We start from the raw sequence: 17,190 nt of genomic DNA on the forward strand, positions 1-17,190 counted from the left end.
CGGCAGAAACATTGATGGGACAGAGGTAGCCAAGTAGATGACTTTGTATAAAGTCTTCCTCTGGTAAATGTTTTAAGTATTAATTATGAATGTGGACAGTTATGAGGTCAGGTAATATGAGACTGACGAAAAATATTTAACAAAAAAAATTGACAAATTGAGAGGGAGGTTCCGTTGTCTAGAAATCCCTTAAAAAAACAAACAAGAGGTTCAATAAAATCTCGTATGCCAGCAACCGGCTGATTTCACCCCCAATTTGCGCCAAGTGACCGCGTGCGCCCAGTCTCACGGCGCGGCCGCTGTCGCTGTACGCGAGAGCGACACCTGGTGGCTCGCACGGCACTTAACGTCAGATTTCGCACCCTTGTTAAGGAGTTGGGAATTGGCATTCAACATGGATTCTGAATATATCGCAGTGTACCGTCTTTATATGGTACTGTATCCCGTGGCTTTGTTCGTGATTTCTTGATGTTGCCGTTTTCAGTGTTATTTGGTCTCTAACTATATAATATTGGAGACAGGCGTATATATATATATATATATATATATATATATATATATATATATATATATATATATATATATATATATAATAGTTAAAATAGGATATATAAAATAGAACCTACATTCATAAACTTTCAGCCAATTCAACTAATCGGTTATTTTATAACATTTTATATGTGATTCTTTACATTATTATAACTTTTTTATTTATGACCCGATTGAAATAAAACAAACAGTAAATGTTAAGGGGAGCAAGCCGCAGCACATTAGTGAAAGCCGTATTCAAATTAGTTAAGCCGTTTCTGAGATTAGCGCGCACAGACGAACAGACAAACAGACAAAAATTCTAAAAATCATTGTTTTGGGTTCTATTGCGTTCACAAAGCCCCCCTACAATAGTTTTTCTTATATATCTTCCGTGTACAGACAGCGACCAGTTATGATTTTATTATATGTGTTGATTAATACTCAGTTTTTTTGTATGTCTCTGACTAACCACTAAAGCAGTGTAGCGTCCTTGGGGGGAAAGGGGTTGTTAGTAATGAGATTTAACAGTCCCATTGCTAGCAATACACCCTATCAGGTCAACCTCCACGCGGTTCTCCCTGGAAACCATCGTGGGTAATTCTTGTTCAGTTGGTCACTGTGGGCCAACTGACCTACCTTAGTCCTCACCTGTCACTCTTCACTGGTGCCCCGCCAGCGTATACCGATAGCGCACGCGGGGTTATCATCCCATCTTCACCCATTAAAAAAAAATATAGCGTCTTTAAATTTTCAAACATGAAACTATCTCTAAGTAGGGTATAGGGTATGTTAGGGCACATTTGACATCTCATCTGACAATACATATTTGTGTATTATTATTAGTGTTGTCTAAATCCGTAATCGGATATTTATATATTTACTGCATGGTTCCTTTTTTTTGCGAATAATCAAATCGGACAATCGAATACGGTACGATACGTCGAAACAAGCGATTATCGCCGTGCCATCGCTAAGTAGTTACGACAGTTCAAACTATAAGGGTGATAGAGTGAGATGGGTATATACAGGTGTTGTGTGTCAGAGCGGTACATCAGACGTGGAGTGTAGCGACAGATTGGCGCGCACATGTCGAGTTACGATGTTCTTTTTGCTAACTTTATCATAGGGGTGTGACGTAGTCGATTTTTTTTTTAATTTCAAGTTTGCATTTTATCAATTTGTATTTTTTTATTTTAATTTATATTCCAAAATAAAGCTCATTTCACAGAGTTTATCTATCTATATCCATACTTATAATAAATCTGTAGAGAGGTCAATTCTGTACATGCAATATATTTCCAAAATAACTATCAGGGGGTGATTAGTGATCGATACTGATGCCAAAAATGCAATCAGTAAAATTTTTGTCTGTTTGTCTGTCTGTATGTTCGTTATAGAAACAAAAACTACTACGGATTTTAACGAAACTGGGTACAATTATTCTTCATACTGGGCAGGTTATGGTATACTTTTCATCACGCTACGACCAATAGGAGCAGAGCAGTGGAGGGAAATGTTAAAAATGTCGTGTGTAAAAATCAACCCGTGTGACGCCGGGACGGGCCGCTAGTTAGTACTATTTTCTCAGAAATAATGTATATAGGAAATAATTCTTCACTAGAGGCTGTAGCGTTAAGGAATACTCTTGCTGCTGTTGATAGCTGATTCAAAATATATCAAAACTCGTTTTTTTGCAATGATTTTGAAATAAATTTTGGCATAACATAATTCTATTCTATTAATATTAGAGTATATTTCTTTTATTTCTTAATAAATAGCACCTACGTCTGGAATTAAATTTGGTATTCAAATACAGTTATTTATCATATCAGCCTTTAACTGTCCACTGCTGAACATAAGCCTCCCCTTTGGTTTTCCCAGTAGTTGCCATGCTTGGCAGGTGGATTGGCAACCATAGTTAAGCTTTGGATATGTTTCAAAAGGAATGCTGCTGCTTATTCCTCTGCCGTTAAGTTTTCTTAGTAGCCTACGATACGACATACACGGGAAAGGAAGGGGTGGCCCATTCTATGGTGGGACCACACGGCAAAATACAGTTATTACAAAAATATTATTGTATGAACTTGCAATCATCATCATCATCGTTTCAACCATTATCCGTCCACTGCTGGGCATAAGCCTCCCCCATAGACTGCTATAAAGAACGGTCCTGAGCCACCTGCATCCACCGACTCCCTGCAACGCATTTCAGGTCGTCATTCCATCTAGTGGGGGGTCGTCCTACACTGTGTTTGAGCTTGCAATGCGAATAAATAATTTTTTTATCAGACTTCAAATCTACTCTTGTAAATCGATATATAGTAATTGTTACCTCACTACACGAGCTTTCAAGAGGACACATAAAGGGGAGCCGCGGGCCGAATGGAAGCACTTGTTTGTGCGATTTAATTTCATTTATCAACGCATTACTTACTGAGAGAGAATTACTTACCCGGATTACTCGACTCCCCTCGTCCTTCATATGTAAATATGAACGCGTTTCGAATATACGTCACTTGGAAAAATATTTTCGTATGTTCTAGATTGATGGAGGGATGTTCTTTTCGCAGATCGAACCAAAAATCTAATTATTATTGTGTATTCACGCCTTTTTAGAGATTAATTCTATGAAACTAAAATGCTCTTAGTAAATGACGTAAGGGTAGTTTGATATTTTTAAACGGTTTTATTTAGCTCGACCTGTACGGTATTTATTTATTTGGGTCAAAATTAGAAATTGGAATTTAAGCACCTTCCCGTTGTCAGATTGATCTGAAATTTGGTACACACATTTAATTTAGATGACAATACAATATAATAAAATCAATAACATTATAAATCTAAGATGGCCGCCGATACAAAATGGCGGATTACATATTTTTCCTTAACTCCCGCAATATGGGTATCAAATGAAAGGGCTACACTAGTAAAATACGATGATTATGTCAAAATTTAAAATTCAAGATGGACGCCGTTCCAATATGGCGGACTAGGTACATATTTTTCCACAACCACCACAATATGGGTATCAAATAATAGGACTACACTGAGACACCCAGACACTAGACACTCGGACACTAGACACTCAGACGCTAGACCCTCAGACACTAGACACTCAGACACTCAGACCCTAGACACACAGACACTAGACACTCGGATACAAGACACTCAGACACTAAACACTCGGACACTAGACACTCAGACACTAGACACTCGACACTCGACACTCGACACTCGACACTCAGACACTAAACACCAGACACAAGACACTCAGACACTCGACACTCAGACACTAGACACTCGTCACTAGACACTCGACACTCGACACTCGACACTCGACACTCGACACTCGACACTCAGACACTAGACACTAGACACTAGACACTCAGACACTCGACACTCAGACACTAGACACTCGACACTCGACACTCGAGACTCAGATACTAAACACTAGACACTAGACACTCAGACATCCAGACACTAGACACTCAGACACTGGACACTCGAATACAAGACACTCAGACACTAGACTCTCAGACACTTGACACTCAGACACCCAGACGCTAGACCCTCAGACACTAGACTCTCAGACCATTGACACTCAGACACCCAGACACCCAGACACCCAGACACTAGACACTCAGACACTAGACACTCAGACACTGGACACTCGGATACAAGACACTCAGACACTTGACACTCAGACACCTTTTTGGCCTCAGTTCCGTCGAACCCAAATGTACGAAACAGATATATCATCAGTTTTAATTGACTTTGGCACAGACGGAATGCACGTTATTTACCCTAAAGCCATACAGTTTCCAGCAAAATTCAATTATGGTACGGCTGAAAAAAGGATGTTGCCCTTAGTTTTGTCATGAGCATTCACCGTCCATAAAATGCAGGGCAGCACCGTCGACCATGCAGTAGTATATTTGGGCTCAAAATGGTTTGAGGAAGGACAAGCATACGTGGCTCTTTCAAGTCTCTTTTTTTTTTTTTTTTTTGTAATAATGATGCATGTATATATGTAACCATGTAATAATGATGCACTGAATGAATTAAATAAAATGAGGAATATTCGGTAAACAATTTCACTAAATACTAAAAACAAGAAAATAAAAATGGAAAAAACAAGTTAAACGGTTTTATTTTATGCCCACTGAAAACTACAAAATAAATAAATAGTTACTTCCTATCAACCTACGTGTTATTCCTCTGTCATTAATATCTCTGATATAGTGGTTGTCATAACATGAAACACAGCCATGCATACACAACTGCTTCACGGTTGAAACACGAATGGGACAGAGGTACCCAAGCAATCGACTTTTGTACAAAGTCTAGGCATATTAGACTAAAATAAAAACGTGGGGCCCCTCTGAAATCATACCTATAGCAGAGCATATCTTATACTTTGGTAGATCATGAGCTCGGCGTTCGCTGGTGAAGCCGTAACGGCTGGTTATTGATGGTCAAAACCTCCAGTTACGATTATAGTAAGTCGATTCAGCGGACCCTGGACTCCGGAGCTATGAGGTTTCGGATGCGACCGGGATAAACCGCTAGGATGATGATGATGACGATTATAATAAGTCGATGCAATCCACACTTAGTATAGTAGAAAGTAATACAGAAATAGTTAATGGGCCCCACGTTTTTATTTTAGTCTAATATGCCTAAAAGCTATTCTGCCTAGTACTAAAATATTTCTGAACTAGAAGGTCAAAATACCTACTTGTTATAGTGCGGGCTGCTTAGTTTACCTACCAAGCAAACCCTGGTGTTAGTGTTCTCTCATGAACTGCCTTTCGGCCGCTGACATGGTTCATGTTATGACAACCACTACCATCAGAGATATTAATGACCGAGATCACCTACGTAGGTTGATAGGTAAGTAACTATTTATTTATTTTGTAGTTTTCAGTGCACATAAAATAAAACCGTTTAACTTAAAAGTTTTTTTACCGATTTTTATTTTTAAATATGAAAGAGAAAATAGATAGAGGAATGAGCTCCCTGCCGTGGTTTTCCCAAGAGACTACAGCATGGGGTTCTTCAAAAGGGGGGTAAAGAGGTTTCTTCAGGGTCGACAACGCGCGCCTAATACTTCTGGTATTGCAGATGTTCATAGGCTACGGCAACTACTTACCATCAGGTGGGCCGTATGCTTGTTTGCCACCTCAGTGGTATAAAAAACATTCTTATATACAAGTTTTTTTTTAAGAAAATTAAGTTTCGACAAGAAATAAATCACAATTGGTTGCTAATTTCCAATGAGCTTTTTTATTAAGGACTACCACACGTCATTTAATATTATAATTTCTCAAACGTACTCGCATGCGACAGCTAGTTTTCTAAATAAGCAAGATTAATATTTAGATTAATATCGACACAGAGCCCTCTTCACCCCTTCACTTTCAACTAGTTATACAGTTTCGCGAAGGGTTCGCTTAGAATTTGTTTAAACTACATTTGCATATTTATTTGCGTTTATTAAAGTGAAATAAATTTGATGTCTCAATACACGGGCCCCATAGTCACGCCTTGCAGTAGCCTCTGCACGGTTTATAGCGTTTTATGGGCTACGTTTAACGAGGCGACCACCTGTTGCGTTTTAAATAGTAAGTAATGTAATATTAACTTGTGTTAATGTGGTACATTATTTATGGTTTATTAACTCTTTACGATGTAAACATTTTGAATTTACATTCTTTGACCTCCTTTCTTCACATAAATATGGTTTCGTTTAGAATTTTGGTTAGTCAGTCTAGATGATGAACTTTTTTCGATATATATTCTTTCTCAAACACGCTTGGAAATGTGAGCATTATTATATATTTGACAATCTTCTTCGAGATAAATCAAAATTGCCGTACTGGCCAGATACATTCGGGCAGCGGCCGATATTTTGATTAAAAAATAGTGAATCTATGTTGTTCTCTAGGTTATTTTATAGATTATACATACATATATATCTGTTACGCCTGTCTCCCATTAGGTAGGCAGAAACAAATATATAAAATATATATATATATATATATATATATATATATATATATATATATATATATATATATATATATATATATATATATATATATATATATATATATATATATATATTAAATATGATTTGTGTTAAAACTCAATCAGAGCTTACACTTAGATGTTCCAGAACAAGATATATTGAGTACAAGCAGCGAGAGGCAAATGTAAGTCAGATCCTTTGATTCTGACTTCCCTCAATTAAAATAAATTCACGCACGAAATTAACATACCGTACACACTTAAAATGCCACTACAATTTTATGTGTTGACCACTTTGCCCTGACCTCCCCTCCCGTCCGGATCTCAAATAAGAGACGGGCTTAGCGGGACTGTCGTTTAGCTGTCGAGAGGTCTCCATTCATTGGACGTTTTAAGCTTCAAAGTGTATGAAAGGCGACAAGATGTCCTTAATGGGAGCGCATATTTCACGGCAGCAAAGGCGCCGAAATGCGCCCGCGCCGTTTATCTAACTGAAATTAAGAACGAAAACATTTTAAACGCACTATAAATTTTTGTAGGTAAGTGCTTTCTTTCAATGTTGCCATGACGGCAAAATGTTAAATGATTTAAATATGTGAATTGATTTACATATTTATCAATATTGTTAATGCAAAAACCGGGCCTCGTGTGTCTGTGTTGCTTTTGATAAATTACTGTGTCGGTTTGCATGAAAATTAGGGTTAATAGCAGTAACTCATGGATTTGCTACTGTGAATGTATAAAATTTTACTTATGTATGTTAATCGATTATATGGGCCATCTGTGTAAGGACAATTTATTCAAATCGGTTTAAGCTTCATTGATAATCATGGAAATGATGATGATGATACTACGCGAAAACGCGTCAATATTTAATTGTGAATTGTAAAAATGCATATCATAATTTCTTTTTTATTACTTTCAAAAATTTTTTTCTTCTATTTTAATGTGAGATATACTCTGTATATAATTCTATTCTCTTCGAATTAAATTTAAATTCAATTCAAATAATCTTTAATCAAATACACTTGTTTACAGGTACATACTTTTAAATCGTTTTTTTTTTTAATCTACTGCAGGTTTCGGAAAGTTGTTATCTGTTGAGAAGAGCCCGCGAGAAACTCAACAGTTACTCTTTCAAATCTCTGTTAACATTATGTGTATTTATTTAAATGTACTATGTCTTAAATTACAAGGTCGTTAAAAGCCCGTGCATGATCCACTAACACCATGCACGTTTGTTGTTCAAGTAATCGTTTAGTGTGTAATAGGCTTTGTTCAGTAAGGTCATACTAACTGGTGTGGGGGAAAAGGGATTGTTAGTAATGGAGACTGTGAATCCCATTGCTAGCAATATACCCAACCAGGTCGACCTCCTCGCGGTTCTCCCTGGAAACTATCATGGTTAATTTCTGATGAATTCATCATGATGGGCTAACTGGCCTGTTTTCATTCTCATCTATCACCCTTCACTTGTGCCCCGCCAGCGTATCCCGTTAGCGCAGGCGGGGTTACCACACCATTTTCACCCATCATAAGAAATAACTAACTGGTGTAGCTACAATTCAAGTCGGTTTTTTTTTGTTTGTAAAATACAGTATTATTACTTCTGGTAGAAATGATTAGTCTTTACTCACAACTTCTTCAGCGTGACTATTTCAGTCATTCATTAACCGTCATGAAAAGTAGACCCAGAGGGAGACTTTGTACAAAAGTCGATTGCTTGGGTACCTCTGTCCCATTCGTGTTTCAACCGTAAAGCAGTTGTTTGCATGGCTGCGTTTCGGTTTGAAGGGTGGGATATGGCGTGAATTTACTGGGTACAGAGGAATAACACCCGAGTCCTGAGGAATGGCAACGCATGGAGGGTATCATGGGCGAAACTGTATACTTTGTTATGTTCATGGTACTGCTCATGTCTATAGGCGACAGTTACCACTTTCCATCAGGTGGGCCGTCAGCTTGTTTCTAAGTTGTATCAAAAAAAGCCTATGTTTTTATCCATCCTAAGTGGTAGGTTTATGTCATGTTGCGAGACGTTTGTCTGAGTCGTTAAGACGTCAATAGTTAACGAACATATTTATTTTCACATTTATAATACTAGCTATAAAGCGCCACTTTGCCCGTGTTTAATTAGTATATAAAGTATCTTAAACGTTAAGTTTTATTTTATTTAAATCCGTTTATTAATATTTGCGTGAAAGAATAACAAACATTCATGCATGATCCATACACGTATGGATATGAATAATTTACGCATTTATATTGGTATTTATTGATAGATAGATAGATACTCTTTATTGTTTCCTCCAAAAGATTACAATAGTAAACTTATTATAAATATATGATTTTTTCCCCGAAAATAATGTAAAACTGGTGAACATGGCAATCCTGTTGGACTAGATGCGCGCGCGCCGATTGTACGCCGCGCATCCATTAGCGCGTTTGTATTTAGAACGCGCCACGATTGGCCGCCGCGCCGTGAATCATTGGCGCCAACTCGTCCACAGGCTGATATAAAATATCGGAATTTTTGGAGTTCCGTTTTAACGGATTTATTGAAGACTAGGTTTTTGTCTACCACTTCGTAATCGCGTATTTTAGAAGTAGGAAAATCATTTGTATTAAGATAAAATATAAACACTGGTGGTTTAAGTCAAAATTTCAGGAACACAATATTGAAAATCGCATCTAATTTTGTGCAGGAGTTTTTGCGTGATGCTGAAAAAATATAGACACAAATTTAAGACCGCCTTAATATATATATCGGGCTTTTTAATTGCCATGTGATTTTAGACATAGTACATTTATATAAATACACATAATGTTAACGAAGATTTAAAAGAGTAACTGTTTTGTTTCTTGCGGGCTCTTCTCAATAGATAAAAAACTTCCAAACCCTGCAGTGGATAAAAAAAATTACGATTCGAAAGTGCTTGTAAACAAGTATATTTGAATACTTTATATTTTTTCTCTTAAATATCTTCCATGTACAGACATCTTTTAGTTACAATTTTATTATATTAAGTTTAAACTATTTATCTAAAAATATTTGAATGTTTTTTTTTTTTTTTTTTTTTTTAGTTTAATTACTTATTATTTATATTCTATGTAAAGGTAACATAATAGTAACATCCTGTATGTGTACTGAACAAGTAAAAATAACCACAAACCATTCTCTTACGGTAGTAAATCGTGCTCCACTATTGAGACCTGACAATGTATTATTTTATACGCTCCCGGATAATTTATTGACATCATGTTCTGCCACGTTTAATGGCACAGTTGGAGCATTGGTAGTTTGTAATTCGTATCTTCTGGAACATTCTACGATTTACTCGTTTGTTTAAGTGATATTAGAATAAAAAAGGTTTTTCAATTCTTTTTTTTTTTTATACAACTTAGAATGACAAACAAGCTGACGGGTCACCTAATGGAAAGTGGTAACCGTCGCCTATACACATGAGCAGTACCATGGACATAACAGAGTATACTGTTTCGCCCATGATACCGCCCATGCGTTGCCATTCCTGAGGACTCAAATGTTATTCCTCTGTACCCTGTAAATTTACGCCATATCCTACCCTTCAAACCGAAACATAGCCATGTAAATACAACTGCTTCACGGTAGAAACACGAATGGGACAGAGGCACCCAAGCAATCGACTTTTGTACAAAGTCTCCCTATGGTAAAATTTAATTCAAATTTAATTCAAATGTATTATATTTGTATGCATTCTCTCAAACGATGTGTGTATATATATTGTATATATATATATATATAATACATATATGTGTGTGTGTACATGTTTGCTGTCGTCGTTCGTAATGACTTAATCAGCGCTGTAGCAATTAAAAGCATTCTCTCCCATGTTCAATAATAAATGTAAAGTTTTTTTTTTAATTCATAATGTATGTAACTTTTTGTTGTTGTCAATAAATGTTTTCTTTCTTTTCTTTCTTCTTTCTTCAACCATAGGGAAGTGTCAGAATACACGAATGCGGTACTAGTAATTATTGATATACACACATACTGAAATTACATATATAAACGAATAAATATATATAAATAACAAATATACTTACACATATATGACATATACTATATTATACACGAAACTGAGAATAATATAAAGTACTTACGATTACTTCCTTAATTTTGAATGGTTTTTGATGGGGCGATGTAGTTAATATCTTCTAAGGAAATATTGCTTTTTATATTTAGTGCAGTTGAAATAAAATAAAATCTTACGCACATACTGAAGATTTTGTCTATTATCTGTCTGTCTATCTATATGTCTGTTTGTCTGTATGTTTGTTCCGGCATCACGCAAAAACAACTGCACCAAATTGGATACTGTTAAACGTGTTTTCTGCAGATCTAATTTAAAAAATGTTTTATATGAATATAAGTGTGCTCACTAGAAGCGTTTTTTTTTTATTGGTGTTCCTTTTTTAAAATTCACGCGTGCGCAGTTATGGACAAAAAGCTAGTAAGAATTCGACATAAAAACTCCACAAAAAAACTCTTGGCAAGTAATTTTTGAGGACTATGTAAAAATAAACAAGTTGTTATACCAGATTTTTTGATGGGTGAAAATGGTATAGTAACCCCGCCTGCGCTAACGGGATACGCCGGTGGATCACCAGTGAAGGGTGATAGATGAGAATGAAAACAGGCCAGTTAGCCCATCATGACGAATTCATCAGGAATTAACCATGATAGTTTCCAGGGGGAACCGCGAGGAGGTCGACCTGGTTGGGTGTATTGCTAGCAATGGGATTCTCAGTCTCCATTACTAATAATCCCTTTCCCCCATACGAGAATATTTGCCTGCTATCATTAAAACGACCTTTACAAATTCACGCGATAATACCAGTCCGAGGTAAGAAATATTTAAGATTACTTTATCTTAACCCGTCACTGCCCCACAAGGAGGTCTAACGTATTACCGCCGGCTTACAGTCTCATTAGTTTAAATATTATAATCCTTAATGTCATATGAATAAGGCACACATTCCACTTAACGTTACTCAGATAGCATTGTATTTGATAAACGTTATGCATGAATGACCAATCAGAGGACAGTAATCCGAATTCCAATTTTGAATTCCTTACGCTCTGTGGCGCCATCTTTTTTTTGAGTTTTATTTAACGGCACCGCTGGATAAGCTTTATTGTATGTACAATGTTTTAAATAGGACAGCGAGTGAATCGGTTTTATTCTGAACGCTTTTACGGGTTATGGCCCCCAATTATGGAAGTAAGGGAGCCATGAAGGTAGTTGCTTGTAGGGTTTAAATGACCACCCAGAAATATGTTTTTTTTTTACTTTATCCAAGAAAATAAGACATTTTTACAGCAGTCAGAAGCCGGTGAAAGCAGCCTCTCTCCGAAACACGTTTTTTCCCTTCAATGGCCTGTTACTCGAAATATATACGTCTCGATATATATGTTTTTATTTAACTTTTTAAAATGAATTTAAAAGCAAATCTTTGTATTTTTTTTAATGGATGATAATTTAATGGTAACCCCACCCGTGCTATCGGTATACACAGGCGGGGCACCAGTGAAGGATGATAGGTGAGGATGAAGCAGGTCAGTTAGCCCATCGTGACGAATTCAACAAGAATGGTTCACGATGGTTTCCAGGGGGAACCACGTGAAGGTCGACCTAATAAGATATATTGCTAGCAATGGGGCTGTCAAACTCCATTCCTAACGATCCCTTTCTCCCTAAATCTTTGTATTTAAATAAAGAAGTCCTCCTTTCCTGAATAGGAACTAAGAAAAAGTAAAAACTATCGGATATAAATATTATTATCAAAAAGGTTCAGAGCTGATGGTGATATCGCGTAATATAAATAAGGAAGACTATTTGGGGTCGATTCTGATGCGTCATTTTATTAAACCTATCTCATAACTTGATATTTTAAGTTAATAGTTTGACGACATTACTATTTTATGAATCATTGTAAATTAAATTTATAATAATTTTGTTATAAATATATTCGGTCAATCGATGGGGTAAGGTAAAGTCGGAAACGCGCATGTGACACCCCTAGTATTGCAGGCGTTCGTAAACTACAGTGAACGTTTACTATCAGACAGACTGTATGCTTGTTTGCCATCTTTGTGGTATAAAAAAAAATAGAAATTTAGTACATATTGGTATTTACTATATATAGTTCATATAAGTTCAAATTGGCCACGTAATTGCATAAGATGGACACGGACACCATGGAGACGAATTGAGAACTTCTGGAAGTTGTTTAACGCGCACATGTATTTTTTTTATACAACTTAGAATGGCAATCAAGCTGACGGCCCACCTAATGGAAAGTGGTAACCGTCCCCTATAGACATGAGCAGTACCATGGACAAAACAGAGTATACAGTTTCGCCCGTGATACCCCCCATGCGTTGCCATTCCTGAGGACTCAGATATTATTCCTCTGTACCCAGTAAATTCACGCCATATCCCATCCTTCAAACCGAAACACAGCCATGCATACACAACTGCTTGACGGTTGAAACACAAATGGGACAGAGGTACCCAAGCAATCGACTTTTGTACAAAGTCTCTCTCTGGTATGTATTGGGAATATTCGTATTTTGAAGTCTGTTACAAAGCACACTTTATTTCCTCAAAGTATACGCTATTTGTTTCGTCTTACGAATAGATTACAGTGAAGATTAAACCCGTATCAGGGAAATCCTGCAGTTGGCGCGAACTACCAGACGGTCGGAATCCGCGAAGGCGCGTTGTAGGGTTGTCACCTCTTATTTGGAAAACCAACAGTACAATTAACATAAAAATGTTACATAATAAATATTTTCTCAAACATTCTTGGAAATGTGAGCATTATTTTGACAATCTTCTTCGAGATAAATCAAAATTGCCGTACTGGCCAGATACATGCGGGCAGCGGCCGGCAAAAGTTGTATGAAAATCCATATCTGTCGTGTTTCGCGGCCAGATAAATTACTATGTAAACTCATATCTGTCCTGTAATTTAAAAATGTTAAAAATGGAATGACCTTTCACTTCGAAACATGGCTACCAAGGAGGTAAGTAATAAAAGGTTTTATTTAAATTTCGAACTGGCTTGCAAATAGAAAGCTGTTTATTGAAAAAAAAACAAAGGAACATTATGGCGCGTGAAAAATTATTATTATTCGTTATTCGTCATTGAACTTAAAAAGTAATTTTGTGTTTTTGATTTCCGCGCATTGTTTGAGAAAAGTACTATACAAGCCTTGGCCACAACTAGGCATTGATGGACTCACATATGTGTGCCTCGGCTACGCCTCGGCCCACATTTGCACGTTCGTCCATCAATGCCTCAGTTGCTGGTCGCTGCCGTAATGTACTATTAGTAATCAATAAGGTTTTCACTAATAACTTTTACAAACACACCAAAGAAAGTTCGATATACAGCATTAAAAAAAAAAGAAAATACTATGATGCAAATACTGGCCTAAAAGGCCGGCAGCACGCCTGCAATGCCATTGGTGTTGTGGGTGATCATGGGCGGCGGTAGTCACTTATCATCAGGTGAGCTGCATGCTCGTTGGCCCCCTGTGTTGTAAAAAAATCTGTCTCATTATACGATTTAATGTAATAATTATATACTTTTCTGTTTGTGTGTGTTACATTATTACTAATTTTGTCGTAATTTAATTTGGTATTTTTTTTTTTTGAATAAAATTGTTGTTGGTTTTGTTTCATGGAATTAAATTATTTTACCGTGGCATTGCCAGCGCGGAACAGTGGAAGCTTCTGTATGGTTAGAATTTTAGAGCATACTATCTTGACGTATTACACTGTATTCTATTATGTCTAAGGTGTTTTTATAGTTTATGGTAGTTCCTGCTTCCCTTCAAGTGGACGGGTCAGTATTTGAAACTCCCAGTAGTGTAAAAATACTGTTGACGCACAATATCACAAATTGCCAACCCTAACAAGAGTCAGCGTAAATATTTGCGCAAGTTATAATTGGATGTATTGGAGGGGGATCATTGAAGATGCTTGCTTTGCGCAGTTTTTAATTTCCAAATTATTTTTACGCTCCGCTGTACATTGTTTGCACAGTTCAGATATCTGATCTGCGTAAATTATTTTGTTTTTTTTTTTATTTATACGAATTGAGATTATCTGTAGTAGGGTTGTCACGATTACGATGTGATGACTCGTTAGCGATTCCTAAAAGAGCTCAATTTTTTTGTTTTTTATTTTATTTTTTGTGTTACACGATTGACTATGTCACAAATTTTGAACTGTTTTTTACAATCTATCTTTAAGAAGTAAGATTTAAGAAGTAAGATTCTAAAATACTTAACCAGTTTTAAAAATTCTTTCACGTGGACTGTATTTTCAATAGACTTGAACAAGAAGGAGATTGTCAATTCGCTTATATAATTTTTTTTTATTTTTGTTACTTCATAACTTCGTCAGTTTTAAACCGATTTGAACAATTATTTTTTTTATCTGAAAATATATATTTACAGATTAGTTTCATGAAAATTTTATAAAAATTGGTTCAGTAGTTTACACATCAAAATAACTGATTTTGTCACAATTTAAGTGTTTTTTTTTTTTGGGTACAGTCTGTAATTATATTTTTAAAATTTTCTTTTTTTTTGCGTGACGAAATGTAAAATGCGTCCTATGTAGATGAACGGATTTGAATGTAATTTGGTACACGAGTAGGTTACATCCTAACTTAACGAACAGGACACTTTATATGTTAATCCACGCGAGGAAATCGGTTTTTTTGAGACACATTCTTTAGTTATATAAAAAAAAAAAATACATCTATTTATCCGTGCGCAGTCGGGGCGGGTCGCTAGTTTATTATAACACGATAGGATTATGTTGTTGACATTGCGTTGTTTTCGGTCCGCCAACGCAAACACATTGTTTGTATTCCATTTGGATTTACTGGCGGCGAGTTAACACTAGTGTTGTTTCAAATATACGAATTTTGAAATTAATTGCGTTGTCTGAAAGTGTTGTATTGCATTTTGTTGCGTAAAAAAATTAAGGGCCGATTCATATTTGAAATAGGCACAGGAGTTCACCCTTATATATACCTTCGTATAGCCTAAATGGTCGCGTACAGCGTTTTTTTAATGGGTGATATTGGAATACTCCATACAAATGCTTTGGGAAAAATGTTTTTTTTTTAATGGGTGATAATCGAATGGTAACCCCACCCGCGCTATCGGTACACCGGCGTATAAAAAACGTTCTTTGTCGAAAATGTCCCATGTGTTCTCTAGTAGAATAATTCTTTTAAATTTTTTTATAAAATAACTTTGATTTTATCAATGAATTATTACACGCAAGCGAAGCCGGTAACGGAGGCTGGTTTTACACGTATTGCTAATCTTTATTGCGACCACCGACGGTTAGGATATGGAAATTGTATTACGGGATTAAGCCCTTCGTCTAATTGTCTGCTTGTTGTTTTATAATTAGGTTTATGTACTCAATGTAACATTGTTTGTTTGCTTCAGTGGGAATTGATTAATCCTTTAATGGCAAGGTTGGTTCTCCATATAATATGATGCAGGACTGTTACTGATTTTTGTGGGTGAAAATGGTGTGGTAACCCCGCCTGCGCTAACGGGATACGCTGGCGGAGCACCAGTGAAGGGTGATAGATGAGAATGAAAACAGGCCAGTTAGCCCATCATGATGAATTCATCAGGAATTAACTATGATAGTTTCCAGAGAGAACCGCGAGGAGGTCGACCTGGTTGGGTATATTACTAGCAATGGGATTCTCAGTCTCCATTACTAACAATCCCTTTCCCCCGATTGTTACTGGTTAGCGTCACTCTTGTTTTATTTTATTTTTTACTAGTGGCCTGTTTCTGCTTCGCACGGGTGGACATTTTTACAAGTAGTTTTTGTGACATAACGATAATAATTGGACATATAGTATCGCGAAGTTTTTCGTAGTTACTGATATATATATATATATATATATATATATATATATATATATATATATATATATATATATATTCTTTATTGCACTAAAACATACAGTAACAACAAAAAGGTAATAACAATGTTAGCAAAGGCGAAATTATCTCTAAAAGAGATCTCTTCCAGTCAACCTAACACAGCGGCATATTATCTCTAAAAGAGATCTCTTCCAGTCAACCTAACACAGCGGCATAGGAAGTAGTGAGTGGGCAGTAGTAGTGCAAGACAGAAGTTAAATTAATATTTACATAAATTATAAATCATTATATATTATTATATATATACATATATATTACTACAAATATAGAAAGTTCTATTATCAGCCAGTAACATCTTTAAAATTTGAGATCTTTCACTTGTTCACACGTGTGAAGCTGAGGCGGTACTCTAGTACTTTTGCAAGTACTTACCACCCCTGGCGGGCGGGTTGACAACCGCAGTTTGGTTTCGGTGATGTTTTAATAGGAAAGCTGCTGCCCATCCATCGACCACTATATTTCATTAGTTACCTCTTACGACACCCGCGGTACAGGAAGGAGTGGTCATTCTATGCCAGGACCACATTACTGATCGACACCAACCCACCTGGGGTTGGCAACCGTAGTTTGGTTTTTGGTGATATTGTAAA

At 36.4% G+C, this 17,190-nt stretch overlaps 1 protein-coding gene across 1 annotated transcript in view; it reads left to right on the forward strand.

Moving 5' to 3' along the window:
• The window catches only part of LOC113514066 (S phase cyclin A-associated protein in the endoplasmic reticulum), an 89,779-nt gene that overhangs the window by 41,486 nt on the left and 31,103 nt on the right, over nt 1–17,190 (forward strand). The window lies entirely within an intron of this gene.

This window comes from Galleria mellonella, unplaced genomic scaffold (assembly GCF_026898425.1).
Source record: "Galleria mellonella isolate WM207_F2 unplaced genomic scaffold, CSIRO_AGI_GalMel_v1 utg176, whole genome shotgun sequence".
NCBI lineage: Eukaryota > Metazoa > Arthropoda > Insecta > Lepidoptera > Pyralidae > Galleria > Galleria mellonella.